This window comes from Sesamum indicum, linkage group LG6 (assembly GCF_026168435.1).
Source record: "Sesamum indicum cultivar Baizhima isolate 11 linkage group LG6, ASM2616843v1, whole genome shotgun sequence".
Taxonomy (NCBI): domain Eukaryota; kingdom Viridiplantae; phylum Streptophyta; class Magnoliopsida; order Lamiales; family Pedaliaceae; genus Sesamum; species Sesamum indicum.
Window position 1 is genome coordinate 20,036,778 of NC_142662.1, and position 7,278 is coordinate 20,044,055.

Here is a 7,278-nt window from a genome sequence, read left to right on the forward strand (position 1 = left end):
TTTTGCTAATTGAATTAGGCATGGTTGACAGGTAGTTGTAGTTATATGCATATGTTTTTCCATGGAAAGATTCTGTTTAGAGAAAGGAGAAAACCAGAGGAGCACAAGCAACCTTTTCTGCTTCATCGCAATGCCAGGAAAAAGCCCACCTCATCATCCATCTTTCTTTTTAATTATTGTGTTTTTTTTTTGTGTTCTTCCTTTTTCCTCACTTTCTCTATTTTTAGGGTTTCTTTCAAAGATTCTCATAATCCCAGATGTTCGTATATCGTCATTTCAAATCTCGCACAATATAATTAATTTAGCATACGACAGTTTATTCGAACGATAAGATTGTTGCCTCGTAATATCAGAACTTGTAGGTTTGGATCCGATAATTAGAAATAAATACATATTTATTTTTATAATAATTTCTTGTTTATGTTATTCTTGTATCAAATTATCACGATATATTTGATCAAATTTTAATAATCAATCATAGTATAAATAATAAGTAAATAAATTAAATGTGGCAATTAATGATGGGAATGAATTGAGTTTGTGTCGTCTCTAACAGATCTTTTGTAGTTCCATGAATGATCCAGCAGGCAAATTAAGTAAACATTTGAATCCAAATCTAATAATTAAAATTGGAAGTAGGATTTATGGACAGAAAAACAAAAAAAAGAATACAGGAAATAAAAAAATAATTGAAGACTTCAAGATGAAGGCTGCAGGCGGGCGCTGGGTAGCAGTTGGATACAGAGATCAAGGGGATGAGGACATTTTGGTAATTGTGATGATGTCCAAAGACATGCCTGGGAACTTGTTGCTAGCTAGCAGTGAGCAACCCCCAAGAAGCCACTGTCGTGTCGATGATGAGAATATCTCCTTGACAAAACCCTAAATCTCTTCATTGCAACTCTGCACATTCCTCAACATCCATCAATTTTCTGCAAGCAAATTTACTACAAGTATAATTTGTCTAACATAGAAGCTTTTAACCAGAACAAAGGAGTAACAACGTTAATCCATGATGTCAACATCAGTTTAGGTAATAATTATTAATTAATCATCGTATTAGCCAGCTGCAAAATCATAACCCTAAACCCTAGCTGATGCAGCTTTCAAAGAAAATAAGTCAGGTGATGTAGTTTAACATCAAGAACCATTTTTCAGGCACAAGAAATGGACAAAAGAGACAAGCCCTCAAGTTAAAAATGAAATCTTGATGGATATAAATGAATAACCGCATCGATCGATCAAAGTTAGAACGGAAAACCTAAATCTTGAAACGTAGTCAGTAATTAATGAGCTAAGGGTGGATGAAAAATCCAATAAAAAGGGAGCTCCCTTCAGTCCAAGTACAGCAAGTTTAAGGTTCAACCTAGCTCCCGCATCATTCACTCGGCTACTGAGCGGAATCGAACGTTCCTCCGCTCAGTATTTGGATGAATGAGTCGGCAGCAAATTGAACCCTATTGCCCCTATATTTGGACCGAAGAAAGCTCTCTATGAATTATCAACCCATTCTTGAACACCTTTCAAGTATTAATTTCACATGAATCAAATATTAAAATACATAGAAAATTTGCCTCAAGAAGCATGGAAACCACTCTTCTTTTCACTACAACACTCTTTTTCTTTGAGAGTTGAACATCCACATAGAAATGTATGTGGTGGATGGTAGGGAATTGGTGGAGAGGAAGAGGGAGGAATTTTGTGTATTTTTAGTGCCTCTCAAGGAAGAAGCTCTCCGTATATTTTAGGTGGAACCTTTGGCATTATATAGCCAAGGAAAGATGGGCTTTGGACAATTAATTCATATATTATATAGTCAAATTAAATAGGACTAAATTATATTGGCATCAAACCCTTCATGCTAAGTTTAATTATACAAATATTTTATGTTTTTTTATAAAATTACAAACACACTTCTTGCTAGTTGTAATTACAAGTATACACCATTTATTCTGTATCAAAATTTTACACAAACACTCCTAAAATACACTACATTAATATCCTCTCAGGGGAAGCATACTTATAATTTTATAGATAATTGGGGAGTATTGTTGTAATTAGACAAATTTTGGGGGGTCCTTGTGTAATTTTCCACCCAATTAAATAATATGTATCAATTTACAAGAAATGCTGGGAGACAACAAGCCCATATGTGTCCTATTCCCAAAGAAGAATTAATTAAGAGATTCTAATTAATTAAATTCAAGAAAAGACTGATTATAATTAAGATTAATGCATCCCTTTCCTTCAGCACATCCCTTACACCACTCCACACTTTACATATATTCCTTTAACACACATCACAGGATTTGTGCATTAGTCCCATGATGTTAAAGATGCTCCTTTCCAGGAACTAATAATTAAGTTAATAAATTCGATTAATGCAAAAAGTGCTACAGAAATCCTTCATAATTTTCTGGATCGAACTCTTATCTTTTATAAGGTTCCCACTTGTTCGACTAAGAGACATCCTTTTTAGTTCAAACCCTAATTTGAGGATTCCATATTTATAGGCTGTCTATTAAGTAATATTATTGTACATGAGTTCTTGCCCAGCTAGCTAGGTTAATTTTTACACAGTTGGTAAGAGAACATGCCACCCTGTACGTACGTGTATATATATATAATTAAACTCTATGTACTAATCACAGCACGTGTGTCAGATAACAAAGGTTGTAAGTCATATTATATGCAATAAGCACCAGTTAAGTACACAGTTCAGCATTAATTGTATTAATCCAAGAACTAAGGTACATGGTATCCATGTTCTTAAATTAGCTCAAAACAAAGGTTTATGTGCTGTATACATTGTACAGTTTCCATAATTGGAAAAACACCTTTTAGACATATGGGCATCATATTTTGAGTGTTGTCTATTTTCCAATAAAATTGCCAGGAGCTTTGGGAACAGCCCAAAATTAAAAATCTAATTAAATTTGATTTGATTATTTATTTAAATTTTTAATTTAGGAATATAATAAATGTATTCTTTTGGGTGCAGGTGAATTATTTAATAAGTCGAAAGCAAATAATGTTCGCGTGCAATTAGGGCAAATCTTATAAGTCACGACAAAATATAAAAAAAATACACTTTTCAAACTATATTACAGAAAATTTAATAATAGAAAATGGATCAAAGGAGATTCTGTTCTCCGCAGAGTTGAATTAAAATTAAATTGAGAATGAAGAACCTCTAAACAGAGCTCGTCATATTGAAAATACACAGAGAAACAACATCAAGATATATATAATTATTATAAATTCCACATTAAATGAATTTGAAGGAGATGTATCAAAATTCAAGTACAACGAGTCTGAAAAATATAAATTAATTAATTGACTTGATCACAAATATATATATATATATATGCCACCTTAATATTCAAATACAATAATTGAAACGAGATTGAGAATTAGATGATTTGTAAATAAAGAAAAAAAAAAAAAAAGAGATGATGTGATCAAAGGCATATATACAAGAAAAAAGGGAGAAATAGAGGGAATGGGGCTAATAATGGGAATGAGAAAATAATAGAGGGGGGAGTTTAGGGTATTGTGGGGGGAGATCACATCAGATTCTCTCTTGTCATTACAAAATTACATTGAATGTCTTGTCAAACCAAAAAGGCTGCCCACCTCATCACTACTTCTTCCCATTTTCATTACAATTTCATTTCTATCACATCTCCCATCCCATCCCATCTCTCCACCAATTCCACAATTTCCATTATTACATGTTCATTTCTTTAAAGTTAATTAATTACATCATATATACGCAGTCCCCAATTATTATATTATATTTCAGGAATAATCTTACACTACAATTTGGAGTTATTTTTGGACAACCCGGATATATGCAATAAGCCTAACAAAAACAAAAATGAAATAAGAAAGAAATACTATATATATACGACCCCTTTGGTTTGAAAGAGGAGCAATCATACCTCCAATGTGAGAGGTAAATATCTATATAATTATTAAAAAAAAATATATCTAAATTTACTTTTTATTTTATTATTTTTTAAAAAAATATATAATCAAATAGTAATTTTAATATTTTCTAATAACCTTACAACTATATTTTTTTCTGTTAACTACTCACTATTTCACATCTATCTCACATATTTATTATAATTTTTTTTTATAATTTCATATCAAAATTCTTTCTATATACTCGCATAAATCGCTAGTCACGATAATTTGCGATTAACATTTTGAAAAGTCACTCATGGATTTGAGAGCAATGTTGCTTATTACTTTGTGTAAACATGTGTTGTCCGAAAGCTTTATGTAATTTTTTTTTTCTTTATTTCCTTTACACAATGTCTTTCTGTGTCTTCTGCTTTATAAATATAATAAAATACGAAACATTTTGGTACCCCCATTTGACGATGTTGCTTGGGGACAATTAATTCATAATTTTTGTTGGTTATTACACCGTATCCTTTTTGAATTATTCGTTGATAACTTTTACCCTGCTGCATGCCATCGCCATCTGCAATTGATGTCCGTTTGTTTTGAAAATTAATTAATCACTAATAATTATATACATGTATGCATACTTTTATTTAAATTATTTAAAATTAAATAGAATATGTTTGATATTTTTTGTATTATTAATAATATAAATAAAATAATAAGTTAATGTACACATTAGATTTATAAAAAATTATGACTAAAAAAATTAATGATATAATGCTAAAAGAATACTAAAAATCTCGTTACACAATCATAATTAGTTAATATTTGGTACAAATTTTTATTTTTAATTATAATAATGAATCATAATAAAAGACCATATTCTTGTAGTGCTTGCACATTATATACTTTATTAAAAGATAATAAAAATCTTTAATCTGGTCATTTTTCATAAAGAAAAACGTTCCTCAAGTGGTGTGGACAATGTCCACGATTTGATATTTCTGTGTTGTATATACTATTTTAATTATATTTTTATTTTTTTGGTAATAATAAAAAAATAAACCAGAAGAATTATGACCCCCCTTTGTAGACGGGCGGAAAATGAAATTAACGTCTGCAGCACCACCGAAGCAATACAGACACAGACACAGACAGAGACACAATACAATGTATGACTCAGTGGAGAAATGGGGGTGGGTTGGTTGTCCCATGAATGAAATGACCCTCCACCTCCCCTCTTTCTTTCTCCTTTCTCTCCCTTCCTTCCCCACTATTGCTTTGAATAATTGCCCCTCATGTATTTTAAAATTTTAACTGAAAAATTCTGTATTAAAAAAAATAGGTAATTTTTTTTTTAAAAAAATAATATGCACTATCTCCTTTCATTAGTTTTTCTTAATAGTGTTAATTTTTTTACTGAGTCCTCCATTATTAATAATAATCATTAATCTTTAATAGTTAAAAAATAAAATAGTTCTAATTTCAATTTGTAGATAATTAATAATCGTCATAATTTTTAATTGCAACTAATATTTTGACATTATTTATAGAAATAGTAATTAATTGTTAATGATTGCCGATCTATAGCTAATTAATAATCATTATGATTTTTTACTGTTAATTATGGTAATTATTCAGATAAAGGAATTTTGTCCCCAAACCCAAATTCTAACATAAAACCATTTATAAAGAAGTGTTATATGTAAACCATTAGGCTGTATGGGGAGTATTTGTTTTGGAGGGATGTGTGAGTTTTATTTCAATCCAATTTTACAGCACAAGGAAAAGTAAATGGAAACTCTTAAGCTTTGTCTGTTCAACCCCCCTTTTACAGGACAGGCCGCGCAGCATATAATGCTCCCACACTGTCACTCACTACTCAATACATCCCTTCAAACCGATTTCATTTTAGTGTAAATTTCAGCTACTTTTTTTTTTTTTTTTTTAAGTTTATCATAATTATGAATGCTCCATATTGTTTGAAATATTATAAATATTTCTATCAAATAAAAAATAATTACATAGCTCTTAGTCAGTGAAGTTAAAAATTTTACCCTTACTGATTTTTTTTAAAAAATATTTGATAAATGTAAATGTGGATAAATAAATATTTGATAGGGAATATTAGTTCATAATTTTTTTTTTGAAAAATATATAAAATTTTCAATTTATACTGTAAAAGGGCATTTTGGTAAAATCAACACAAAATTGGATGAAAATCTAACAGAATGGGCTCGATGTTAGATGGACGCTAAAATCAAAGTGGTATTTGTAATTTTTCAAATTATGAGAAGATATTTATAATTATGTCAAAATCGCATAAGATGTGAATGTAATTTATCTTTATTTTTAATTTATTAAATTTATATAAAAAAAAAAGGTGGACAACATTGCATTAATTATTATATTGATGGATGGGATTGGAGAAATTATTCTCTTGGAGCTCACAAGTCTGTAGAATATAATTCTGCTGAGAAATAATTGGAATTTTGGTGCATGATGATGGGGTAGGGTAGGGTTGGGCTACTACCAATACCATCCCATGCATGCATGCCCCATTTCTTGAATATTTTGCACCTATTTCTTTTGTCTCTTATCAACCATCTTATCACATCTAACTATGGATATGCCAGAATTATTTTTTCCAGATTCAATTTTTATTGCAAGTTTTGTTACTCCTTATATAATTATATTTAATATCTATACGGCCGGCGCCTACAAAAATTATATGATTTATTTTTAAAATAAGGATAAATTACACTCACCTCTTCTTAATCTTGGCATAATTATAAATACTTTCTCATTGTTTGAAAATTATAAATACTTTTGTAATATTAATGTCCGTATAACAACGAGTCCATTCCGTTAGGTTTTGATCCAATTTTTGTATTGATCTCATCAAAATGCCCTTTTGCAGTATAAATTAAAATTTTCTATATTTTAAAAAAAATTAAAATATTTTTATGAACTAATATTCCCTATGAAATATTATTTTACCCACCCAAAATTTCTTTTACATTTTTTCAAATATTTTTTTTATTTCTTAAAAAGTTTTAGTAAGGGTAAAATAGTAATGTTCACTTCACCGTCTAGGAGCAACATAATTATTTTTCATTTGAAGGGATACTTGTAATTTTTCAAATAATAAGAGGGTATTCGTAATTATACTAAACTTTAGGATAAGTGGCTGTAATTTACTCTTAAAATAAAATTGTAAATATTATAGGTATATATTACACAATATTTTCCTCCAATTTATATTCTTCGATTTTGGTTCCAATTAGATTTTGCATGCCCCTGGCCTATTAAAGAAAATCGAATTAGAAGAGCCAAGAAGTCTCTAATATATATAATACT

The 7,278-nt window shown here is 29.6% G+C and overlaps 1 long non-coding RNA gene across 1 annotated transcript; it reads right to left on the bottom strand.

Moving 5' to 3' along the window:
• Positions 1–592: 592 nt before the first annotated feature.
• On the bottom strand, positions 593–1,764 carry LOC148787891 (uncharacterized). The gene is made up of 2 exons (XR_016065815.1): positions 1,575–1,764; positions 593–932 (listed from the first exon to the last, which is right to left on the bottom strand). It is a non-coding gene; the product is annotated as an uncharacterized LOC148787891 (long non-coding RNA).
• Positions 1,765–7,278: the final 5,514 nt, after the last annotated feature.